The following is a 9,094-nucleotide window of genomic DNA, read 5'->3' on the forward strand; positions in this document are numbered from 1 at the left end:
CAATTTTAGAAACTGCTCCGGCTGTGTCTTTATTTCGTCATTGCATATCACAATTAGGTTTGCGTTTTGAATAAAATTCGCTTTTTACCTTTTTGAATGTGTCAGTGTAAATGTTAACCCCTACTGACGATTTCTTCGGTGTCGAAATGTAATAGCGCCCTATTTTTAAAAAAATTTGGTTTTTCTATGTGAGCTGAATGGTTATGGGGATCCTAAGTTTAATAAATTTTGTTATTTCTTCTTTCTTATGAAGCTCGTTGTTTTAGATTATTCGTATAGGTGTTCAAATGAATGACCCAGTGACATATGGCCTGCAATCACTTTTTTCGACGAGGCGTCATTCCGATAGCGCTCCAGTTTATATAATGTCTTCTGTTTCTTTATCGTTATACTACGATGTTTTTAATGATCCCCTTCACAGATTATAATATTTCCCATTGCATTAAGGAATAATTTCATTCGTGCCTTGTCTTTATGCTATGTAACATCCAATGTCAAAGTTTACCTGATTTCTCGTTTCCCAAGGGGTCTGTTTTTTAAATAGCGCCCTAGTAATTACAGTGTTATTGTTAACATACATTTGATGTTAACGGGTTGCAATGGTACGTTACATATATATTGATTGCTTACCTCTACTTTTACGCTTGTTTTCAAAGCATTGTCGCTTTTATGTATTTATGAATAACCCAATAAAGCTTTGTCTACACTAATATGATAAAGTCTTATTTTCACCCATTATATCAAAAATACATTATTTTCATATTGTTAAATTAAATCATTAACGTTACTTTAACTATTCCACCTCGTTTCATTAACAAATTCGCTTAAATAACAATAATACAAACCATTCCTTCTTTACATATTCACTGTCGCTATTTCCCAGGGCGTGGGATGACCTTACGTGGGTCAAGATAATGCACCCCTGAGTGCTGTGTGGATGCTTTTCTTGAGGAGTGAACTGGTTTAGAGACTGAATTAGTTATTGATGTGAAACCATGAGTGCTACCACTGGGAATTACTCAGAGTCTTTAGACAGGAATTCTGAGGGCACCCCGTGCAGACTTTGCATGAAGAAAAATGATTATTATTATAACATATTCACTTCAATTGTAGCAAGCCAGATAACTGTAGAGGATGCCTTATATGATTTAGTCGACTTAAAAGTAAGTGGCGGGTTACATGGTATCGATTTCCTTACCTCTTGTTTTATTCCGTTCTATGAACTTATTTTCCACGATATGTCTGAGGTGTCTTGCATATGTTTTCATTCCTTTCTTAGGTTGCTGTGGGAGATGGCCTGCCTGCCACTTTATGTCCACTGTGCCTGAAAAAGATCATCGAATTCTACGATTTCAGAAATATTTGTCATGAATCGGACGCAGAACTGAGAAAAATTTCGTCCAGAAATAACTTCAGGGTGAGTGCTTCTTATTTTTTTTCATTGGAAGCCTCGTGTAACATCCACATGATGTTAAATCATTCTCGCAAACATATATAAACTTGTTCGTGATTATGTACCGTGTAGCCCGGTTATGGTAGTTTCAATTTCATATCGACGAGAATGAAAAATGTTGCAAGATGTTTGTATTTGTTGGTTGAACTGGTTATAACAGTTACTTTAAAAAGTTACTAAATTGTGTATTTGATGAATCACTTGCTACGACGGGGTAAGTATAATGCTTTATGACTGTAGCAAACTGGTACGTGCAACGTTTGTTAAAAATCGCTTTGATTAGGCATCAAAAGTTAATGGGGTATTAAATTTGTTAATGAACAGCATAAGATGTTACTAAAAGCCCTTGTGCATGATCGACTGAACAGTGAAAAGAGTCCAATGTCCCACATAGTGTTTCCGAATTAGTTAATCCTGACGAGGCATTAGTTAACTAGCAACTGGTTACTCAATGGTGAAGAGTGAAGTCGTTTTTTTATTTTGGTATAACTAAGTGTTTACAATTCAATCATAGCCGAAAAAGTGAATCATTTGAATTCATGAATGACCAACTCAAATAAGATATCAATGAGCATGAAAATTTTTGTGGAATATGTTTTCGATGTATTTCTTTTGCTTTTTACATCCTGTTTGGTTTTAAAATCCAGCACTTACAGTGTAGATAATTCACAGAATCGTACTTGCGGGCTTTAAGAAGTTTATTTACCATTTTGAAGTGGAAATGCACGAAGATATATCCAATGAAATTTTTCAACAAATCGATCTAAAATGTTTAGGACAGGTTAAGAAAATGTATTGTACATACCTGGCTATTTAGTGTACTTGTTCGTTGCAATGTTACAATATTAAGTACATGCAATTTTTTTATTTGTAACATATCTGATTGATTTGATAACAATATTATTTGCTAAAATTATCTTTGTCAGTTGTTTATCAAATGTTTTACGTCTTTGCTTATACAAAGCGTTAATGAAACAATTCTTCAATAATAATATTTTGTGTACATGATTTTGGTGCTATCAAAAATCATGTACACTAAAGTGTGTTTTTTATTTATTGAGTGTGATTTTTATTTATTGAGAGTTTGAATTTTAGTTATTACTCTGTAAAAATGGGCACATTTCTATAGGTATCCTAATTTTAAGATATGTTTTTCCTTGTAAAATACTATTGTTTATGTATTGAGATGTTTTTCCCATGTGAGAATCGTAATAGTTGTGGCTGGGGATATTAAACACTATTTCTTTTTAAATCGGTAGGGGTTGTTGCATTACCGTTCATGGTTAAAGGTCTGTTTACTCCATGAATTTACCTGTGCTAGTTATTGTCTAAATAAATGAATCCAGAAATGTACACAAGAATGCATTGTGCAACACACCCAACTTGCGTGAATACATGAATAGAAAATAGAACCAGTGTGATTTGGTCCTTGCATTCATCTTTCATGCATTCACACATCAACTGCATATGTTATTGTGTGGCGTAAACAAGTCTTAAAAATATGAGGTGATGATTTTGATTCTCATGATATATTTTTTCGGTCAACTTTTTTGAAAATGTTTATTATTTGTACAGATAAGTTTTTTGCAAATATCTTCATGGCATAGGGAATGGGATGTATTTCATTTTATAGATCTATTTTGTTTAATGAATTTGAACTGCATGGAAAAATTGTTGGAGTAGAGATTGGAATGAACTACATGAATGGGAAGATCTTCTTTTCTTGTATAATTTTGGGATATATAGCATTTTAATTATAATGGCTGTCTTTCCAAAATCACCACCAGGTTATGACATGCTCAATAAAAACTTTAGGAAGCAGCTTTCCTGAGGCCATAATATCATACTGTGCTGTGTATGAGTGTGTTACTTTGCTTTGTGCAATATTTCTTCAGCAGACGCTCGCTCGCTGTCACATATTTTTGCATTGCACAATTCGATGTCTCTTCTTGAAAGATGCAACCCATAAAGCACTGGCTTAGAATTTTAAGATATATGCTGAAATCACCCTGAAATAGCCTATTCTTATGAAGTTCGCATCATCACCTGTGCATTCCTGTTCCTGGCTTCCACAAAGCGATCGTATACCCATCTGTCGATCATTTCAAGCTTGTCAATTTTTGTTGTCCCTGATCTTATATCTTTCTCCCACACGGAACCTGAGTAACTCTTCAAAGACAGTGTGTTTAAAAGCTTTTGCTCCTAAAATAAGTTTCCTTCATTTTGATGCCAGCACCACAGTTTTACCACTCCTTCTTGGATGAATCTTGCCGACATCAGTGTCTATATAGGGCTTATTCTCAAGAAGCAGTCAAGTAAAAAAATGTGAAATGTCTGAAATCAAGTATTCTGAAGAAGATGGAACAGATTACAAAAACTGGAGGTGGCAGACTGGAAAAAATTTACTCTCTGCGAGTGTCAAACCCTGGTCTTTCAAAATGAAAGTGCGGTACGCTACCACTAGGCCAAACTGGCATTGAAACAATGAGCCAAATTATTTAATTAAATTCAATGTGATTATATTTTTAAATTTTTAATGCTTTTACCCCTCAAACCTAGGTGTATATGGACAAAACCCTTTAACAGTATTCATATCTAATTGCCTACTTTCAAGTAAATAGAGTTTCATCTTCTTTCTTGACATCACTTGCACAAAGTCTCCATGAGACTGTAAGACATACTTCATGGTGATATCAGGTTGCCTCAGGGGATTCCATTTTTTATTTGAAATCAATTATCTATGCTTTCATTAAACAGCCATAGTCGACATTATCATAAAATTATTTTTACAAATCTTCTTTCCTCAAAATTGTAATCTGCATTGTTATCTCCTATTTATCTCAATGGATTTTAATGATTAAATTCAGTTTCATACAGTTATAAGAAGTGATTTTACTTCAATGGAGCAAAGTGTATTTGAGTAATGTAAAGGAACTCTTGCTTGATTCATTTCATTAGAGAAATCTAAGGAAACGTAATGCTGTATTCATATAAGAATACATTAGTTACGATTTTTAAATGAATTAAACGCTCTCCTGAGTAGGTAGATCTGTGTATGAAACTAGGAACTGGTTTATGGTCTCTATCCAAATCATTATATTTTTTGGTAGTTTCGTTTTTCAAGGAAGGAGTTATTGTTGTTTATTATCAATTTTCTTCAGGCCTATTTCAGTCGATGAGCCAAGGCCTCATCGACTGAAATAGGATCCTTGCCACTAAAAAAACTACCCAAAGCTAAAATGAAGGTGCAAAGTCAGGGTAAAGTTTAGGGGTCCTATTTTTTAAAGGGTATTTTCTCTCCCTCTCAATACTGGATTCCCTGACTTCAATAGATTCACCACAATTTTCAATACATGGGACATCATTATTGGAGTCTACTTCCCCATCCAAAACACAACCTTGACTTTCTGTCATTGGTCCTTTCATTCTACTCTCATTAAACCCAATTGACTTAACATTATTTAAAGGCAAACTAGATTCATTCCTAGGAAAAAGTGATAAAAAGTGGTGCACTGCATCATTCTTACCCTTATTGGATACACTTTCATCTCTTACATTAGGCCTCGCATATTTTTCTAAGAAATCATTTTTTGCCTTAATGACTCTGGAGGGATTATTTTGATCAATTTGTCTATAACCTATTCTTGTTTCACAATACCCAACAAAATTAACCTTTTCCCCTTAGCATCCCACTTACTTCTTTTCTGATCAAGAACATGATCGTATGCAGGACACCGATAAACCCTTAAATGTTTCAATGATGACATTTTTCCTCCCCACAAGTATTGTGGAGTCTTACCTTGAATAGCTCTATGTGGTACACGGTTTTTAATGTAGACTGCAGTGTTACAGGTCATCACCCAACAACTCTTTGGTAAGCCTGTATCAAACAACGTGCATCTATTCCTTACGAATTGTGTGCGATTAGCACGCTCTGCCACACCATTCTGTTCAGGGGTATATGGGGTGCTAGTCTGATGCTCTATTCCATGTACCCTTAAAAAGAATCAAACTTCTAATTAGGTAATTCAAGACCATTGTCAGATCTTACAACCTTAATCCTTATACCTGTCCTGTTCTCAGCCCAAGCTTTAAATTCATTGAATCTATCAAATGTTTGACTATTGGATTTCAAAAAATAAAAAAATGGCTTCCTGGAATAATCATCAACGAGCTCAAACATGAATTTTGCCCCACCAACTGAGACATCACTTATTCGACCATAGAGATCCATATCTACCACACCCAAAACTTGATTAACAGGTATGCTGACACCACTCCATTTGTATATGAAAGCATAGACAATATGTTGAACATCCTTTTTCGTATTGCTTTAGAGCATCCCATATATGTATTTTTAAGGAGAAGAGTGTTTTTTTCTCTATTACTTTTCCTGCAGAGTTTTGAAGGAGGAGGGGCAGCTGATTACAATTCAGGGCCTTCTGTGGAGACTAAGGGCTGCATTCAAGATGTCATTGAAAACAATTCACAGCCCACATGCTCAGCCCAAACCACTGAAATATACATTCCTGTGCCAGACTTGGTACTGTCCAGGGACAATGAGTTGGTAAGTTATGTACTAGTACACAGTGAAACCTGATTTAAACCACCTTCAGCTATACAAATTTCTTGGTAGCAATAACGTAGACGGTGTGTCTGTCATAAATATAAGTATATTTATGGGAAGTCACTCAAAGTAATACCACCGTCAGTTGAGGGCTTTTCCAATTGTAACGTATGAGGCAGAAAACTGAACCACACCAGTCTTTTTTAGTCAATATCACTTGTACAACACTGGAAATCTTCTGATAGAAATTACTTGTATCTGATGGAGTAGCCTTGTGGATAACGATGTGAAATGTCTGTTTAAGTCATTAGTCTTGGCTTTAACTGGGCTGTCTCATTATTGCCCTCTCTTTGTTTTAAGCCATCTTTCTCCTTAATTTCGATGAAGGATCCAGCTATAACTGTTGTGACACCTCATTACAAGCATGGGTGAAGAAAATATTAAGACAATTCAATGTACAGTGGAACCTCAATCTATCATCGTTCCAGCTGTTTTGCCTCTGGTGAAAGTGGCCGAAACTCACATTCAAACCACTTGCCCTTGGTGACATAACTCTCCCTCCCTAGTTTAACGTTGATATTCTGGAGTTTGATCCGGAAGTCGCAAAAATATCATGAGTACATTGGCCAGCTGGAGTGGTCTCAAGGAAATGAGGATTTTTTATCTTCGAATGGGCTTATTATTGATTTTTCTTTAATTGAGTGAAGCCCATTACTATCTTCCAGTTTCAAGTGAAAGACGAGGATGAAGGCAACCTCAGTGAAGGGATTTATCCTATGCTGCACACATCAGATCCAGCAGGAATTTCAACTGATGTGTCAGACCCATTGGCCACTGATGAATTGGTGAGTTTACTTTTGCCTTTTATAGCTCTAATTTTCTACGGCACAATGTCATTCCTTAGTGGAATATTCCCAACAACTCTTAGAACAAACGTAAAGCTTTCTCCTACTCCTGATCAATTATGACCAGCTACTGAATACATTTCCTGAATGAATCATTATAAATGAATTATTTATTGTAGTGAACCTTTTTTTTTGCTTTTTTTATGCAAAACTGACAGCTCAAATTTGTTTGCTGAGCAAGTGAGAGCACTGTCATCACATCACTGAGCAGTTATTAATGTTTTGATAATATAACAGAGTATTTAAATCTGGTTATGACAGAGTGGAAGAGTGATTAGGAATTGAGAGTAAAGATGAGTACTGTTGAGTTTGGAACACGATAAAGAATGACCATGACATCATGATGCAGCTGCTAACCCGGTGGAACAACATAGCTCGTTCCTTATGGGAGATTGATATTCACAGGAATCAGGGGCCGTATTCTATAACTCCAAACCGATCGGTGCGGCACCGATTCGTCGGGTGCGATGTCACACCGACTCCCGGTAAGAAGTCGTGCGATTCTATACCAACCCGATTGGTGCGGCACCGACGAGAGGACGGAAGATCGTCGGTAGCCTACCGACAGCTATTAAGTGTCGATACGGCCACGACTAGTGGGTTTCGGTGCACATAGTACGTTTTATTTTGTTTTTACCTCATCACCTAGTAAATAATGAGGTTTTCTGCAATGTTATCTATTTCTGCCCCTTCGAATACGCCTCTATAATTCACTGTGTCATCATTTATATTAAATGCCATGACAGAAATATAAGATAATGGTTAATAAACATGAGGTTTGCTAACATATAATGACTTTCTCTCATTTATGTTACCACTTAAGTGAAATTTCACTCGCTTGTAATAGGCTTTATTTCTCTCTATCATCATTTATTTGCTCCTTTGACATGAAAATGATATTTTTGATTAAATATGAGTTTTGCAACAATGTTATCACTTTATATCACTCTGAATAGGCGACTGTTATTTCACTCAATCATCAATTTGGCGTTTCTCTCGGCATAGAAATAAGATCTTTTTATTTAAGTATGAAGTTTGCCACAACTGTATGAGTTTCTTTCATTTGTAACAGGCAACTATATTTCATTTCATCGTCAGCCATTGATTCCCTTGACGATAAAAGAAGATATTTGTTAATAAGTATGAGGTTTTCCGCAATATTATCATTTTCTCTCACTTGGTATGCGCAACTTATACATATGTATTTCACCCAATCACAATTTATTTACTTCCTCGTCATTACACTTCTTTTAATTACACCCAGCTCCATACTTTTATTACAATTTCCCAACTTGTTCCTCTAATATGACATTTGCATTTGAATCCTACGTTCATGTTCCATGGTATGATATTTTCATCTGCTACGGTGCCAATGGCATAACCTTCCGTTGATAACATTTAGACGGAACTTACTTAATGACAACTATATTACCAAATCATGAATAAATAGCATTATATGGAACCAATATTTAAAAAAAGAAACTACATTCTAAAGGATAGTTTCAATAATTCATACTTTTAGAAAGATTAAGTATAATGCAAGGGAAACTGCACAATTTTAAGAGCTATTTATTCTCAAGATTTTCTCAATAAATAGGTTCCTTCTTCTTACCAAGAATTTCGTTAGATTATATTGAAACAATAAGAATGTTGTTGGTTGATTAAGTAAATCTATTTCTACTTAGAGGCAGGAATCGTTCATTGGTAATAATTTTTTTTCGACTGACATCCTGTGATTAAAGCATTCTTCATGATCACTTTTGCTTCTTGTACCAATTGATTATAATAGGTATCAATGTAGGTTCCTCTTTCCAATAGAGTAATCTGGTAACATACAAGTGCCCATCTCTTAAAGAAGATGATATTAGCGATGAAAAAGAAGGAAATAGACTCTGTGATTGCACTGATGGTGCCTCAAGCAAACTGATACATCAAGAAATTTCTGGACAGGTAATGCTATTTATGAACTATTTATTGTCCGTTGACCTTGAGTTACATATAAACTGTATCGGCATCTTCCTAAAATTGGTTTTTCTTATCTTTAGATATTTACTTTCTTTTTCCGTTTTAAATCCTTATTAATCTAACTAATGATATATGTACATCTGGAAGCAATCTTTTCTCTTCTTCCCATCTATCTCTCCATTTCTCTTTTTGACTAATGTCTTT

General features: G+C 35.2%; 1 long non-coding RNA gene across 1 annotated transcript; it reads left to right on the forward strand.

Moving 5' to 3' along the window:
* Positions 1-1,125: 1,125 nt before the first annotated feature.
* On the forward strand, positions 1,126-5,865 carry LOC124170261. The gene is made up of 3 exons (XR_006867397.1): positions 1,126-1,163; positions 1,280-1,417; positions 5,853-5,865. It is a non-coding gene; the product is annotated as an uncharacterized LOC124170261 (long non-coding RNA).
* Positions 5,866-9,094: the final 3,229 nt, after the last annotated feature.

Source organism: Ischnura elegans, chromosome 13, assembly GCF_921293095.1.
Source record: "Ischnura elegans chromosome 13, ioIscEleg1.1, whole genome shotgun sequence".
In the NCBI taxonomy this organism is placed as follows: Eukaryota; Metazoa; Arthropoda; class Insecta; order Odonata; family Coenagrionidae; genus Ischnura; species Ischnura elegans.